General features: G+C 32.6%; 1 pseudogene; it reads left to right on the forward strand.

Annotated features, from left to right (window-relative positions):
• Positions 1 to 16,470: 16,470 nt before the first annotated feature.
• LOC141553140 (melanoregulin pseudogene) lies at positions 16,471 to 17,259 on the forward strand (annotated as a pseudogene).
• Positions 17,260 to 18,332: the final 1,073 nt, after the last annotated feature.

Consider the following 18,332-nt stretch of genomic DNA (forward strand, 5'->3'; position numbering starts at 1 on the left):
CTGCCACATCTATGCTGGAGATAATGAAAAAACGTATTTCTAATCACTGTTTTATTTTGAACTGCAAGCATGAGTTTCAAATCATCTACAATGCATGATCACCAGAAGGTTTCATTGGATCATTTAAATAAGAATTTATTTAATCCTATCTCCTGAAATACCACAGAGCTGATCCTCCACAGTTCTTCACTTTTTGTTGCATAGTACTTACTTTAAATTTCCAGTAAACTGTTCTAAGTTCCATCTACTTTACAGGTCAGAATATTCTCCAATTCCTAGGTCATAGGCCAGTACTGATATAATCATATTTAATAGCCAAAGAATATACTTATTTCACAAAACACATTAATAGCATTAAATAACATAATTACACGCATAACAAAATATTGATATAATTAAGCAATATAATCAACAATACAATTATATTAAATTAATACAATAAAATAACAATAGAATATTTCATATTTAACATATATCATTTTCAACAAATGCATACACACTCAAACACACAAACACAGAACCAGCAAAGAATCTACATGTAAGTATGTTTGATTACTAGAAGCCAAAAATAACATATAGACGTTTTATGACCTTTGTGGTCTATTTAGCTAAAGTTTTTATAGTGAAACATCTGCCCCACTCAAAATAACTTCTGATTGGATTTCAGTCTTGATCTCTTGCAGCTGCTTTTGGAGGACTTTAAGATTTCCATGGAAGATAAAATCAACCAATAATGATTTTTTAAAATACAGAGGCCTTTTTATTTCTAGAACTTTTTTACCCTCAGGAAATGAATCTTGTAGATGACATTTATACATTTGTGAATTTGGTAAAATACTTAACCTCCCTGATTTTCACACTAACACTACACATCTCAAAGATCTGCTATGAGAATGGCCTGAGATGGGGGGAGCTAAATGGTACAGTGGATAGATCACTGGCCCTAGTCAGAAGGATTGAAGTTCAAATCCAGCCTCAGCCACTTAAGGCATGCCAAGTGTGTGACCCTGGGCAATTCAATTAACCCCAAATGCCTCATCCAAACAAAAAAATACAGAGAAAATCCATATTGCTTTTTTTTTTTTCTTTTTCTTTTTTTTTTTTTTTCCCCATGCTCATTCTTTTTGACTCCTCTGCAATATTGACCAATCCTTCTCTCTTCTTCTCAGGTTTTCTGTGTTTTATCTAGGTTCTCCTCACATTTCCCTAATATTTTTTTTTTCTCAACTGTCTTATAAATTATACATACGAGTTCTCTAAACTTGATGTCCAACCAAAAGTTCTTTATTGATCGCTCTTCTTTTTTCTCATAGTCTCAATTACTTTCTTCTTTCTTATGGAATCAACCATGATATTTATGAATATATAGCCAGCCTCACCTCTCTTCAACCACAGGTATTAATTTCTTTAGAACTATTTCTTAATTGCTACAAGCTGACCTATAGATATGCCTAACTCAATATGCCTAACTCTATTAAATTTAAAACACAATCCTTCCAAAGTTTAGGGCACAACAATCACTCAGATTTTCAAACTTAAGTCACTTTTATCCCATCAACTATTTTTATACTCTTACCTAATCCATATCCAAGTCGTGTTGCTTTCATCTCCATGGCATGTTTCTCATTTGTCTATATGTTTATATTCACTTAGCCATTATACCAATTGTATAATACCTCATCATCTCTTATAACAATTCTTGAAATACTTTTAATTGTTTTAATAAAACTTTTTATTTTCAAAACATATGGACAGATAATTTTTCATCATTGACCCTTTGCATAGCTTTGTGTTCCTTCACTCTACCCCCTCTCCTAGATGGCAAGCAATACAATATATGTTATACATGTAAAAATATATGTTAAATACAATATATGTAAACATTTTCATAAAACCATCTTGTTGCTTAAGAAAAATCAGATCAGAGAAGAAAGAAAATGAGTAAGAACAAAATGAAAGTGAACAACAACAAAGAGTGAGAATCTTCTAATCCACATTCAGTTCCCACAGCCCTTTCTCTGGGTGTAGAAGACCCTTTTCATCACAAGATCATTGGAACTAGCCTCAATCATTTCATCATTGTTGGAAAGAGTCACACCCATCAGAATTGATCATCAAATAATATTGTTGTTGATGTGTACAATGATCTCCTGGTTCTGTTTATTTCACTTAGCATCTGTTCATGTAAGTCTCTCCAGGCCTCTCTAAAATCATTCTGCTGATCATTTCTTATAGAACAATAATATTCCATAACATTCATATATCATTACTTAGTCAACCATTCTCCAACTGATGGGTATCCATTCAGTTTCCAGTTGCTTGCCACTATTAAAAGGGCTCACACAAATATTTTTCTTGCAATACTTTTTAATTATTCTCCAGTCTCTTCTCTTAATCAATTCCCAAATTTCTTAGGAAGATCACTGACAGATATGTTAGGGATTGGCTAGAAAAAAGAGTGATTCAAAACATAGAGAATAAACAATTAATTTTTGAAAGCAAAGATTTGACCAATGTTATTCCAGCTCAGTAAACTTCACTATTCTCTCCCCCACCCCTTACTTTGGGGATTAAATACAAAGTCTAATCTCTTCTGTTTGCCATTTAAAGTTCTTCCCAATTTGATTCTAATACTATCTCTCCTGCTTAATGGTAAATTTTCCCCCTTATAGAATTATCAACATAAACAGACTTTTCTTTTTCTCTATCTTTTAGATCTATCTAACATTCCATCCACTGGTTCTTTAGTTTTATGTACATTATCCCCTATATTCAGAACACATTCCTTAATCTCTTCCATTGGAAGTTTCCTTTGAAGCTTGCCACAAATATTACTTTTTTTTTTTTTTTTTAAATTCAATTGCTATTTTCTCTCTAGTCAAACTATTGTCTACTTATTCTGTTATAGTTAAACATATGTTGTCTTCCATAATAGAATATAAGTTCTTAGATAGTACAGACTTTTAACTTGAATGTGGATCTCTAACACCTAGAAAATATCTGGGCCATCATTCTTTCCACAATACATGTCCACTGTTTGGTTGTTTGATAATTTTAAGATACCTAGTACATAAGTTAGTTTTTGTACCAGAAGATAACCTTTTCATAAACAAATCTACAATTAAGCTTTATATGTACCTTTTTTAAAAGACATTTAATATTTAGATGTTTAATAGTAAAACAAACCACTTTACATATATGAAGCTTTATTTCCTTATTTTTCAAGTGGATGCAATGTTTTTTATGCCAACATGATGAATAGGTCTTCTTTGGGGGAAAAGTTAATTGTCAGTTGTAATGGCCTTTGAAAGCAAACAACATGGTATGATAACTTTGAGAACTAGTCAGAAGGCTTAGATGCAAACCCTGTGCTTGGTATGTTTTGATTGTGTAATACTGGGAAAACAACTTAACCTCTCAGTTTTCTAGGCAGCTCTCTAAGCCAAAAGTTGAAAAAGAAATGTCAACCTATAAAGCTAGTAGAGTCCTTTTAGCAGAAGATCCTGATTTGAATAAATTCAAGGAATCAATAACAACTCTTTTTTCTTAAATCCACTTGTCAAATGAGAGCTCTTGGTTCAATTCAGTGGGATGCAGAGTTAGATTGATGAGAATCCTATGAAATAACATATGTAAAGCACTTTAAATAACCTAAAGAGATGTATAAATCTTTGCTATCATAAGGAGGAGTAGTAATAGTAGTAGCAGCAGCAGCGGTGGTGATGTGGTGGTAGTCACTGTGGGCTTAAGTTTTCTCCTCTAATGACTAATTTTGTCAAGGCAGTCTCCAATGTTACTTTCAAGTTTTATGTTTTTAATCCTAACTTTGATCCAAAATAGGCTGATGATCATGGTCAATGGATCTAAATGCCTCAAATTATTTTCATGCATTTGATAAAGTCATCATTTGACCAAGTGGCATTACATATCCTTGATTAATAAAAATATGTAGGAGTTAAGTATTTGCTATCTCTGAGAAGACTCAGCATTTATTTTATCATGTATGTTTCTCCTTTTTCAGTTCCACATTAACTCTAGCTTTTTAGATAGTTCTGAGCATTTGCTCATACCCTCATAATCACAGACAAGGCATGGTGGCAAGAAATACAAGTTTGTTTTTTAATTTTAATATAGCTTTTTTTTTCTGATACTAGATAGATTTTACCACATAATTATTTAAGGAGTTAGAACAATGATTGTCAACAGCAATATATACATTATGCCCTTTGGATATGAATTCCAATGTCTTATAATAATGTGCTGAAAGGTAGAGATTGATTTTAACTTTTATTTACCTCTAGGATCAGTGAGTATGTGATGAATAGCACTCCTTTTTAGCTTTTACAGTCCTGTTGCTGCATATTTACCCTGGAGGATACTCCCAAGCCTCAATTTACAATGCTGAAAAGTTATAAGCTTCATCACAGGAAAAGGAGGTACACTTTTAAATATGTGTCCATTGTCTCCTTATATTTCTCCAAAGAACAGAACAAGACACACACACACACACACACACACACACACACACACACACACAGATGTGTTATAACTTTTTATTTCCAACCCATACAACGTTTTATGATTTCTTATTAGATTATGTCATATAACTTTTAAGTTTGTATTCAAAATTCTTCATTTTTCCATTTGCTACTTATCTCTGATTATTTTTCAAAATGGTTTTAAAATGGAGAAAAGAGTTCCAGTTAGGCTATTTATTCATTTCTGTTTTTGAGATTGTTCCATCCATGTGGTAGCATAACACACAATGGATTCTCCCAGAATCAAGTTATTGTTGTCTACCACACATTTGTCTCCATCTTATGTGATATGGGCATATTCCAAAGCTGAATTATGTTTGCTATCTGAAGACCTTGGCCAAATCTGGTATCAATTTCATCCATAAAATGAAAGCATTGTAATAGTTGATCTTTTCTCTTCTAGATTTCTAATTCCAAATTCATGGATGGAGACAGTATATTTGAATAGAAATGGTCAATATATCTGGCATCATGGGGCATTGTTTTAGTTTTGATTGCACTATGGACTAGTAGTATTTTGAGCATTTCACTCATTAATGAAATGAAAATAATAATTGCAACACAGGGATGCTGGGAATATTGAATTAGTTCTATAAGTTAAAATATTTTTGAAAGTAAAAAAAAAATTGGCCAAATGCTGGGGAAATAGAAGCTGTCTTGCTGCAATTATCAAACAACACTGTTTTTATAAGCTGCTGCAACTTCCATTTTGCTTAATCTATCTAAAATCTATTTTGTTTAAGTCATAACTTATTTGAAGAAGTCTTCCTTCATTGATTTCAGTCAATAATGATATGGATACATTCTCCAAAATATTGTATATTTTATTAAATGTAATTTGCCAGTGAGTAGCTGATTATTTATTGGCATTTGATGTATCCAACCTGATGATCATTCTTTCATTTCCATGTTTTTACACAAATCTTTTTTTCCACCATGATAGAAACATACTGTCTAAATTTTGCTGTGCCTTTCATTCTCTTGCTACATTCAAACCATAGCTGGGGTACCATATGTTCAATGATCTTAATTTTATATTCTACCCTTCCTATTGGAATAATTTCCCATTATTTTGCATATGCTATACAAATATATATCCGTGTAAATGTTACACACATACACAGCCTTTTTTCAGACCTTTATGACCTTTTACTTAGTCAACAGATGTTCTAGTCTCTCTTAACTCTAATTCAGCCTCTGTATAATTGCCATTTTTTTTCAGTTTGCTTTGTTTTGTTTTGCTTTTCCCCTCTCACACTGTAAATTTCAAAAATTTATTAGCTCTAGAAAGAAATATAAATTATTCTACATGTACTTTAAATACAGCCTCTCTTCCTTAGATTCTTTCTTTATTTTTGAATGGTAAAATTAGATAGAAAAATTTCCTTGAGGAGTAGAATTAGAAACCAATTTGTAAAAAAGATGAAGAACAGATATAGTTTCATATATATATATATATATATATATACATATATTTGGTATAGGGAATAGAGAATTAGACTTAGTCAGAAACATACTGTTTCTGACACTTAATAACCATGTGAACCTTTGCAAGTTGTCTAATATTGAGAGCCTCAGCTTCTTCAAACATAAAAAAATGAAAACAGAAGTGTTCTATGGATCAGATAAAACTCCAGATGTTAATCACTTTGGATGACTTAAAACACTATTTAATTATGTTTTATCAAGTTTTAAAATAATAATTGCATGATGAAGTATCTTATAAAATATAGATGACTGTGACATGTTGACAATAATAAAATAATAATACAATTTTTTTTTTATCTGAAAAGCATCTCAAAAGTTAATTAATCCAAACTCCTCACTTTACAAATGGGGAATGTTACACCCTGAGCAATTAAGATTTATTTTCAGAACAAATGAAAAATCTAGAGTTTAAAATCATTTTTTATTTCTGATAAGATGACACATTGAGAGGAATGCAGAACCATTTTTTTAATCTTGAAAAATCTAATCATTGAATAGTCCAATCAACAAAGATTGAAGATGAGAGAGAGAATGCTGAAGAATATAAGTACTCAGAGAACATGAGATAATTCTAATTGAGGGGAAGGGGCAAATTCTTGTGTCAAAATACATATGAGAACAGTTCTTACATATAGACTGGAAAAAAAGGGAGCCACAATATGTGGATATGTAAAATAGTATGACTTCTGGAAAAAATGAATGAGGGAATTAATTTATTAAAGAGTTACAGAAATTATGGTTATATTGTGTGTTTGAGAAAGATTTGAAAGCTAAGTGAGGAAAAATGAAGTGATTATTGGTTAATTTTAGAAGACCCAATTGAGATTAAATAACATGAACAACTTAGATTATATAAAATAAAGTGTGTGTTGTTTGAACAGATGTAACAGAGCTAAAATTAGAAGATTAGTAATAGGAAAAATCTTTCACATAAAACTTCTCTAATAAAGTTCTAATTCCCAAGATGTATAGGAAACAGATACAAAGTTTTAAAACAAAGAGCTATTCCTCCTTAAACAAATAGTTAAAGAATAGGAAAGGGCTGTTTTCAAAAGGAAAAAGCCAAGTTACTAATTGTCAAGTAAAAAAAAAGATCTAATTTGCTAATATTCAAAGAAATTCATGTTAAAGAATTTTGAGGGTCCAATCAATATTCATCAGAGTAATAAATATGCAAAAAGAGAAAATGACAAATGTTGGAAAGGCTGAAAAAATATATATATAGTTGCACATTCCCAAGTAGAGCTGGCAATTGCTACACATACTTTGAAAAATAATTTAGAACTATGCCTGGGATGTGATCCCTTTGCTTATATCCTTTGAACCCTCTATATCACTATTAGTTATATGCACCAAATCAGAGAGTGGAAAAAAAGTTTCTACATATCTCATCAATACATAACCAAACTGAACTCAATATAGCCCCTACTCCAAAATCTCTCTCTTTCCAGCTAATTTCCTTATTTACTGTGAAGGATACCACAATATTCCCAGACAACTGGAGTACAAACTTAGATGTCATCCTTCAATTCCCCATTCTTTTTCAACCCTTATGAGCCAATAAATATTTAATACTTGTCATTTCAATCTATACCTCATGTTTTATATACTGCTCTCTTTCTTTTCTCATCTGATAGTTCCTACTTCCTAGAGCAAATGCTCATCACTTCATGCATGAACTATTCTAATAGTCTTTTGGTTGATCTATTTATCTCAGGTCTCTTCCTGATCTAGTTCTTCCTCCATTCAATGTCAAATTGCTTTTTTTTTTAAAGTAATAGTCTGAATTTATTACTTAATTTCAGTAATTTCCTATTGTCTTCAAGATTTCAATATGACATGTTATGGTTACTTTACAAAGCCCTCCATAACTAATTTAGCTTTCCATTTTTCTGAAATCTTACCTCCTCCCTCCCACCTTTGCCACAAAGTCATCTACAATCTAGCCGCACTAATTTACTAATTTACTTGTTTTATTTATACAGTAATTATCAAACTCTGAAGATTTTTATTGACAGTCTGCTAAGCTTAGAACTCCTTATTTCACATTGCCACTTCCTAGCCTCCCTGGCTTCTTTGGATTGTAAACTAAAGTCCACTTTTATGAAAAAACAAACAAACAAACAAAAAACCTTCCTATTTACCTTTAACATAGTATGAATTATATGAGAAATCTGGATTAAAATCTGATTAATTGGTAATTGTCAGAACACCTACCTATCTCAATCAAAATATTCTGACACTAGTTTCAAATAAATGAAAGAAAAAAAAAGCATGGGTTAAATTTGTGGAAATTATGCAAATCAAATTGTGGAGGTTGAAAAAGGAGACTAAAAGTTTGGTGTTACAGGCTGCTATTACACTGTGTTTCAAAAGAATTTGCTGGCTTGAACCCATGTACAAGTCCAGAGGCAAAGTTTATTGTAATTGTAACACTGATTGAAGTAGACTAAGAACCAAAAGGATTTGCAAAGAACAAGAAGCAAGTAAACAAATTTATTGTAAAATACAAAGAGATCCAGTTCTTCAGGTCACTGATATGCTAATTTTATGTACTTCAATGTATTGGTATATACTTCAGTATTGAATTTTATGATTTGTTTGCTTTTTCCTGATTGTACTCCTATCTCTCTGAACCTCTATATTAATCATCCTCACTGATTGTGATCTATTTTGCTCTCCCAAATGTGAATATATATTAAATGCATGTCCTGTATTTTTTTTTTCTATCAATGTGTTCCAATGTCATTGAATTATAGGAGTTCCCATAAAATTGTGTTTTGCAGAGCAAACAACCTTAGGATCAAGAATGTATGGTTCTCTGAATATGTTTAGTAGTATGAGTAATAGGTATCAATAAATGGTATAAAACGGACCCAGAGTTTGTTTGTTATATCTTTTGGAAGAATGAGTAAAGAAGAGGAAAAAATTGAAACTTATGCCTCAGGAAACATGATGATTATTAATATGCAGCAATATTAAATTCATTAATGATATTTAGTAAAGATTAGTATAAAAGAAAGCTTCAGGAAAATATACTACTCAATTAGAAGGAAATGAAAATGACATTTACATAGAAATAAGTGAAATATATAAATGTATTATACCCAGAACTTTAGTAGTCAAAATAAATATTTCCCTGAACTGGTAGTAAGAAAACAAATTTATACTTTTAGAAATAATAATAATAATTTAAACTATATATTTAATTCTAGAAAAATAAATTAGTACATACAAAATTAAAATCCAGTCATAGAATAATAAATTACAGAAGAGATTAGAACTAGATATAAATAGAAAAGACATTAAATTAAATGGGCACTTTTTAATTTAAAAATAATTCATTATTACATAGAACAAAAAAAATGAATTTTTAACCACAGATCAATATAATTGGAAAAGTATAGTTAAAATAGACATGGCACAAAATTAAAAACAAACAGACATAGAGAGAGAAATAGAGACAGAAAAAAATAGAAATAGACAGTCAAAGACACAGAGAGAAAGAAATAAAGAAAAAGAAAGTATAAAATACACAGATAAAGATTAAAAACATTAAATTAAGCTTGAGGAACTTGGGATAGATGGATGTTGTAGACCTCTAGATGTAAGTAAAATCAATCACTGATAAATAGTACTGACACAAATAAGGAGGGAGGTAATCAGTGATAAAAAATAAATAAATTAATTAATTAAGAGGAGGGAAGCAAAAGTCAAATGATGTTAAATTTTGGATGGCTTGAACTATTCAATAAAATTGAAAATAGTATAGAAAAGGATAAAATAATAAAATTCAATACATTTTACTGTAAAATTCACATATATAAATAAACACATACAGAATTTTAAAAAAAATCAAGGTTTAGAACAAACTTCTATATGAACTGTCTCTATCAAAATGTAATGTATTAAATTTAAAAATAATGAGATACAAGGTGATTTGACCTGCTAAGTGGTTATTATCAGATGGAAACATTTTGGTATTCTTGATAGCAAAGATTATATCACAGATATGACAATTACTATATATGACTGACGTTAAAAAATGGTCATGAGATATAATGAGTGAATGAATTGGAATTCCATAGTATTTGATGGAATATCAATATTTTTCCTAGATATTTTTACTTACTAGCACAGATGGATTAGCAAATTATCAAATTTACAAAAAGTTACATAATTTACAATGTTAGAGTTTTTACAATTTTATAATATTTTTATTTGTAATCAGTGGCAGGGATTAAACTATATAGAAGAAAATTTAAATTCACATATAGAACTTTTGGAGTAGAAGAAAGATCTGGGGTATGGGATATAGTTATGCATAGATTGAAACACTTATTTCGTGAGTGGGAGGGATTTTTTTGTTCATTTTTGCAATCAAAACATCTTTCTATATTCAGATTCCCTCTTATCCAATCTTAAATTTCTAAAACATAGCAAGATTAAAGTACTAGATTTTTCATATAGACTGCCAATCATCAGCTTCACAGTGGTGAAAACTCCCTATAAACAAAAGTTCTTTCTGTTGAGATTCACTACTATAAAAATGCTGATTAAAAATTCAGTCAAGTTTCAAGGTTACATGAAAATCTGAGGCCATAATATTAACTTGACCACTAGTATTTATGACTGAATGACTGAGTAGCAATTGGAAAGTTGAAGTTTTAACATGAGAAAATATGGAAAGCTTAAGAATTCAAAATCGAATAAGGGATTGAAAGATTTTTATGAGAAACAATATGATATTATGATTAAACGAAGAAACTTGTAATAAAAAAGACTGAAATTTCAATTTTGCCTCTGACACTACTTATCTATAACCTGATTTAAGTTACTTAAAGTCTCAGTGCCTTCAAGAAATTCTATGTCATAAATTACTGACTGATTCTATACAACATGTGTGTTTTGTTATCAAATTACAAATAAAATTTCTGATCAAGTTGTTTTTCCATTATTTCAAATAGGACCAATGACATCATGAGAAATATCTTTTGTGTATGAACCAGATTTTAGTGAGACAGAATTGCACAAAGTCATCAATCTCACTGATTCTTTCAGAGCCATTAAATTATAGTTGCAAGATAAAGTCAGGATGTAAAACAATAACCTGGGGTTCAATGGATGACAAAGGTAGAGGGTACTCTAAAAAATGCCAGAATCTAACAAGATCTGGCTATACCCACCCAAAACCCAAAATGTCTCAGCACAGACCACAGCACAGCTGTGCAGCTGCATTCTCCAGCACAGGTGAGGCAGTTACAAATCTGTGTGGCAGGAGAGCACACCCCAGGGCAGCCTCTAATCTGCACAGTGGGGGACTCGGCCTGGGGCAATAGAACTTCCACAGTGCAGCTATGCTTCCCTGGGCAGAGACACTTCTGGTTGGTGGGGAGCTATTCACTAGTCAAATGCTAATACCCACAGCAGGATTTGGCTTGGGGTAGTGACACTTTCACTGCTAAGCCTCTAGTCCCAGGGCAGTCAGTAATCCACACAACAGGGTTCTTCACTGGGCACTTCTGCAGCTCAGCTTATGCTAACTAGTCTTGAGTCACTTCTTATTGGGAATTATTTCCCAGAGCATCCTGTACCTCCAAGCTCTTTGCAGCTCATTTGCAGAACAAGTTCTGTCCATATATCTATCCCTGCTCTGAAGAGGAAGCTGGTAACCTACTTGAGCTGAAGGCAGACTCTACAGGCTTTAAAAAATGAATAAAAAAATCAAAAGGATGATGGATAGCTTCTATACAGAAAAATAGCAGGTTTCCAACCCTGAGGTAGTGACTAATAGCAAACAGTCTCCAGACAGTACCCTAAAGGGGAGGATGTAACCTGGCCCCCATCACAAAAATCTCTTCTAGAAGAAACTATTAAACATGTTAAAATAGAGCTAGAAGAAAACTATGGAAATGAAAGAAAAGGTATGCAAGAGAGTAACTTTCAGTACTTCCTGAAATGTGAATTGGAAAAGGTAAAGAACTCCCAAGAAAGTAGGATTTGTGAATTGGAAAAAGAAAAAAAATCACTAAAACAAACAACAACAACAACAACGACAGACAACAACAACAACAACAACAACAACAACAACAAAAAGAGAATTAGTGAAATAAAAAAAAAATCCGTAGAGCAGAACAACTCATTTAAAAACTCAATTGGATATATACAAAAATAAGTTTAAAAAAAAGCTAATGAAGAAAATAACTCATTAAAAATCAAAACTGAACAAATAGAAATGAATGATTCATTGAGACATCAAGAATCAGTCAAGCAAAACCAAAAAAAAAAAAAAACATGAAAAATTAGAAAAAAAATATTAAATATTTACTTGGGAAATCAACAAACCTGGAAAATAGATTTGGGAGAGAGAATCTGAGGATTATTGGACTTCCCCAAAATTATGATGAAAAAAAAGAGTCTAGATACTATGTTACAGGAAATCATCAAAGAGAACTGCCCAGATGTAATACAATCAGAAAGTAAAATAGGCATTGAATGAATTTATCAAACATCTTCTGAAAAAGACCCTAAAATAAAAACTCCAAGGAATATTGTGGCCAAATTTCAGAACTATCAGACTAAGGAAAAAAATATTACAAGCACCCAGAAGAAAAAACAAAAACAATTCAAATACCGAGGTGCCAAAATAAGGATCACTCAAGATCTACCTGACTCCACATTAAAGGATCGAAGTGCCTGGAATCTGATATTCTGAAAGGCAAAACAACTTGGAATGCAGTCAAGAATAAACTACCCTCTAAGCTTCTTCCATGGAAGAAGATGGACATTTAATGAAACAAATGAATTCCATTTGTTTTTAAGGAAAAGGATCTAAAGAAAAAAAAAAAAATGATCTCCAACCATAGGATACAAGAGAAGAAAAAGGTAAAAGGAACTCTTGAGAACTGAATTTCTATTGTGGATATACAAAAAGACTATATGTATAATTTTATGTTACTGATATAACATTAAAAAGGGAAATACAAATGGAAAAGGGATAGTGTCAGAAAAAGGGAAAAGGGGAGATGAAAATAGGGAAACTAGATTCCACAAACAGGCAAAGGAAACCTATCATATCTGAGGGAATTTAGAGAAGGGGAAGAGGATTGTCTGAATCTTACTTTCATCAAAGTTGGCACAAAGAGAAAATAATTGACATATTTGTTTTGCAGAGAATCTTCTCTCACCTCATTAAAAAGTGGGAGAGGAAGAGGGAAAAAGAAAAGAATAATAAGGGAAGGGTACAAGAAAGGGGAAGGGATTCAAAGGGAGGAGGTAGGGATCCTAAAGAGGAAGAACTGTGTGATGCAAGTGAGGCCCATAAGTTTAATACTGGGAAAGGGAGTAAGGGGGAGGCAAGAAAAAGAAAAGCATAATTTGGGGATAATAAGATGGCAGGAAATACATAATTAATTATTTTAACCATAAATGTGAATGGGATGAACTCCCCCAAAAAGTGGAGGCAGATAGCAGACTGAAACAAAAGTCAGAACCCTACAATATGTTGTTTACAAGAAACACATTTAAAGCAGGGAGATACATACAGAGTAAAGGTAAAAGGCTGAAGCAGAATCCATTATGCTTCAGGCAAAGTAAAAAAAAAGCAGAGGTAACCATCCTTATCTTAGATCAAGCAAAAGCAAAAATTGATCTAATTAAAAGAGATAAGGAAGGAAACTATATCTTGCTAAAGGGTCCCATGAATAATGAAGCAATATTAATACTTAACATATATGCACCAAGTGCTATAGCATCTAACTTCCTGAAGGAGAAGTTAAGAAAGTTGCAAGAAGAAATAGACAGCAAAACTATAATATTGGGAGATCTCAACTTTGCACTATCAGAATTAGATAAATGAAACCACAAAACAAATAAACAAGAAATTAAAGAAGTAAATAGAATATTAGAAAAATTAGGTATGATAGATTTTTGGAGAAAACTGAATGGTGACAAAAAGGAGTATACTTTCTTCTCAGCAGTTCATGGAACGTATATAAAAATAAAAATTGACCACATATTAGGGTATAAAGACCTCAAAATTAAAGGCAAGAAGGCAGAAATAGTAAATGCTTTCCTTTAAGATCACAATGCAATAAAAATTATATTCACAAAAAAGTTAGGGGTAAATAGACCAAAAATTAATTGGAAACTAAATAATCTCATCTTAAAGAATGATTGGGTGAAACAGCAAGTTATAGACACAATTAATAATTTCACTCAAGATAATGACAGTGATGAGACATGATACCAAAATTTGTCAGACACAGCTAACGTGGTAATAAGGGGAAATTTTATATGTTTAGAGGCTTACTTGAATAAAATAGAGAAAGAGAAGGTCAATGAATAAGGCTTGCAACTTTAAAAGCTAGAAAAAGACCAAATTAAAACCCTCCAATCAAATAATAAACTTGAAATTCTAAAACTAAAAGGAAAATTAATAATATTGAAAGTAAAAAAAAAACACAAACTATTGAATTAATAAATAAAACTAAGAGTTGGTTTTATGAAAAAATAATAAAATAGGTAAACCTTTGGTAAATCTTATTAGAAAAAGGAAAGTGTAAAATCAAATTGTTAGTCTTAAAAATGAAAAGGGAGAACTTTCCACCAATGAAGAGGAAATTAGAGCAATAATGAGTTACTTTGCCCAACTTTATGCCAATAAATTTGATAACTTATCATCTAAATTTGATGACTACCTCCAAAAATATAGGTTTCCCGGATTAACAGAGGAGGGAGTAAATTGCTTAAATAGTCCCATTTCAGAAAAAAAAAAAAAATAGAACAAGCTATTAATAAACACTTAAGAAAAAATCCCCAGGAGCAGATGGATTTACATGTGAATTCTACCAAACATTTAAAGAAAAATTAGCCTCAGTGCTATATAAACTATTTGAATAAATAGGGAATGAAGGAATCCTATGAAATTCCTTTGACAACACAGACATGGTATTAATATCTAAATCAGGTAGGTTGAAAACAGAGAAAGAAAATTATAGACCAATGTCCCTAATGGATATTGATGCTAAAATCTTAAATATGATATTAGCAAAAAGACTACAGAAAATTATCCCCAGGATAATACATTGTGATCAAGTAGCATTTATACCAGGAATGCAGGGCTGGTTCAATATTAGGAAAACTATTCATATAATTGACCATATTAATAACCAAATTAACAAAAATCATATGATAATCTCAATAGCTGCAGAAAAAATAATATTTGATAAAATTCAACATCCATTCCTATTAAAAACACGTGAGAGTTTAGGAATAAATGGTCTTTTCCTTAAAATAATCAGTAGCATCTATTTAAAACCATCAGTAAGCATCATATGTAATGGGGATAAACTGGTACCATTTCCAATAAGATCAGGAGTGAAACAAAGTTGCCCACTATCACCATTACTATTCAATATTGGATTAGAAATGCTAGCTTTGGCAATAAGAGTTGATTAAGAGATTAAAGGAATTAGAGTAGAGTAGGTAATGAGGAAACCAAATTATCACTCTTTGCTGATGATATGATGGTATACTTAGAGAACTCCAGAGATTCTACTAAAAAGCTATTAGAAATAATCCACACCTTTACCAAAGTTGCAGGATACAAAATAATCCTACATAAATCATCAGCATTCTTATATATCACTAACAAAATCCAACAGTTAGAGTTACAAAGAGAAATTCCATTTAAAGTAACTAATATTTGAGAATCTATCTGGCAAGGGAAAATCAGAAACTTTATCAGCAAAACTACAAAACAATTTCCACACAAATAAACTCAGATCTAAATAATTGGAAAAAATTTTAAATGCTCTTGGATAGCACAAGCAAATAGATTAGTTTAGGTAGTATTGTCATCTTTATTCTATTTATTTAGTGCTATACCAATCAGACTCCAAAACAACTATTTTAATGACCAAGAAAAAATAACAACAAAGTTCATATGGAAAAACAAAAGGTCAACAATTTCAAGGGAATTAATGAAAAAAAAAAAATCAAATGATTGGTGGCCTAGCTGTACCAGATCAAAATTATATTATAAGGCGAGCCTTCAAACCTCCCACTTAGCTATCCCAGAGTGGCAAAGACAGCTCCAGGGAGGGAAGTGAGTGAGGAGATTGCGGCCCATGCCTGTGGCTCGGAGTTCTACTAGGCTTCGTGCTTGCTGTCCCAGACTGGGGGCTGCACAGACCTAGGGCGCTGGTGAAGGTGACATCAGCGTGATGCACCTGGAGCCCTGCCCCGCGATGCCTTCCCACTGACTCCCCTGGCAGTCCCTCCGGCTTCTGTCCGCCAGTGGCTGGACAGCCATCCAGCCGCCCTTCGGAACCCGGCTCCTTGTGGACAGATAAGCATAGGCACAGGGGAGCGGGGACTGAAGCGGTTAGGGTCTTTTCTACCTTAACCTGCTGAGTCTCCAGGCAGTCCTGGACAGCTCTCCATGGGGCTGCGGGCCTGGATGAGGACGCTGTGCTGCTGCTGCCAGTGCAAATGCCTGGAAGACCCGGACGTGCCTGAGAAGGAGCCCCTGCTCAATAGCAACAATCCCTACTCCTCTTTTGGAACAACTCTTGTAAGGGATGATGAGAAGAATTTATGGAGCATTTCTCATGATGTATCCCATACAGAAGCAGATGATGATAGGATATTGTATAATTTGATTGTTATTCGGAATCAGCCGCCCAAAAATACAGAGGAATGGCAAAAACTCAACTACGATATCTACAACTTATGGAGAACTCGAAGAGAAGTGAGAAACAGATGGAAACGCATTTTGGAAGATTTAGGCTTTCAGAAGGAAGCAGATCCCTTGTTATCAGTGACTAAGCTCAGCACCATCAGTGATTCTCAAAATACAAGGAAAGCACGGGAAATATTATTAAAACTTGCTGAAGAGACAAATATTTTTCCAACAAATTGGGAGCTCTCAGAGAGGTACCTCTTTGTGGTGGATCGTCTCATTATTCTTGATGCTGCAGAAGAGTTTTTTAAAATGGCCAGCCTCATTTATCCCAAAAAAACCTGGACTGACCTACTTGGCCGATGGCCATAAGGAATCACCTTACCTTCCGTTTCCAAGCCCCTAAAGAGACGAACCTGGAACCGAACTTGAATTTTTCCCTGGGGACTCAGGGCAACCAGCAAAAGTACCTTGGATTTTCTTTGGAGAATTACAAGTAGGAAGGAGACAAAGGGAGACAATTAGAAAAATGTCTGTGGTGTGATTAATTCACATATCCGCGTGCAGAAGGATTGGAACACTGCTCAGCTCTAAGGAAGAACTAAAACTAGCCCTAGTGTGGACCTTGTTCTAGGAGATATTACAGTTAAAGGTTGTAATCCTTAGTTAGGTGACTCACTTTACATGTTAAAATCATCAGGGAGACCTTATAGTCTCAGTTCTTCCTTTGGAGAACTTTAAACTCTGCTGATTCTCATAAAAGGAAAATTCAGTAATTCAGTAAATTAAAAATAAATGCCTCCTATATGCAAAGTACAGTCTTAGGTGCTAGTAGAGTCAAAGATGAATACTTGGGTTCTGCCCTAAGGTAGCTCAAAGTCTAGTGGGGGATGGGGCAATAGACCAAGTAAATGAATCTTAGTTGATAGGAAGCTGCTGGTTATCCCATGTCAGGATGAACTATTTTCAAATAATGTACAATAAAATCTGATGAACCCAGCAATAAATCTAAACCTAATGTGGTTTAATTTTTCTTTGGTCATTCAGAAAACATTCCTCATGGTGCCTCAGGAGTATAACTAGTTAACATTACTTTTTATGCAATGAGGATGTTGGGCTAGTTATTAGAGATGTATAGAAATCCTGGTTTGGAAGCAGGTTTCTAAAGGGAAGTCAGTCCAAAAGTGCTGCTTAGAGGAGTGAATAGCCTATCACTGGAGATACTCAAATAGAGTTAGGGAGTGTGTGAAGAGGATTACTTTTTGGATAGGAGCTAGAATATATTAACTTTGAGGTTCCTTCCAACTCTGATCTTCTATCCCTCCCAATTACTAGGTTGCTAGAAAGCTTGAGTTTATTGTTAGAGAGATGAAAAATCTGGGCTTTCCTTTTATGTGAATACAGAGAGAATAATTTCTTTAATCTAATGATATCAGATTACCTCATTCTCCCTGTTATCTATAAAAGTCAGAAGGATAACTAATGAAAAGCCTTTTTTAAAACCAGATCTAACCATGTTGTTTCATGTCCAGTAAAATGTAAGCCCCAAGAAAGCAAAAAAATAAAAATAAATTATATTATAAAGTAGTAGTTATCAAAACCATTTGTTATTGGCTAAGAAA

The sequence above is a fragment of the Sminthopsis crassicaudata genome, chromosome 2, assembly GCF_048593235.1.
Source record: "Sminthopsis crassicaudata isolate SCR6 chromosome 2, ASM4859323v1, whole genome shotgun sequence".
In the NCBI taxonomy this organism is placed as follows: Eukaryota; Metazoa; Chordata; class Mammalia; order Dasyuromorphia; family Dasyuridae; genus Sminthopsis; species Sminthopsis crassicaudata.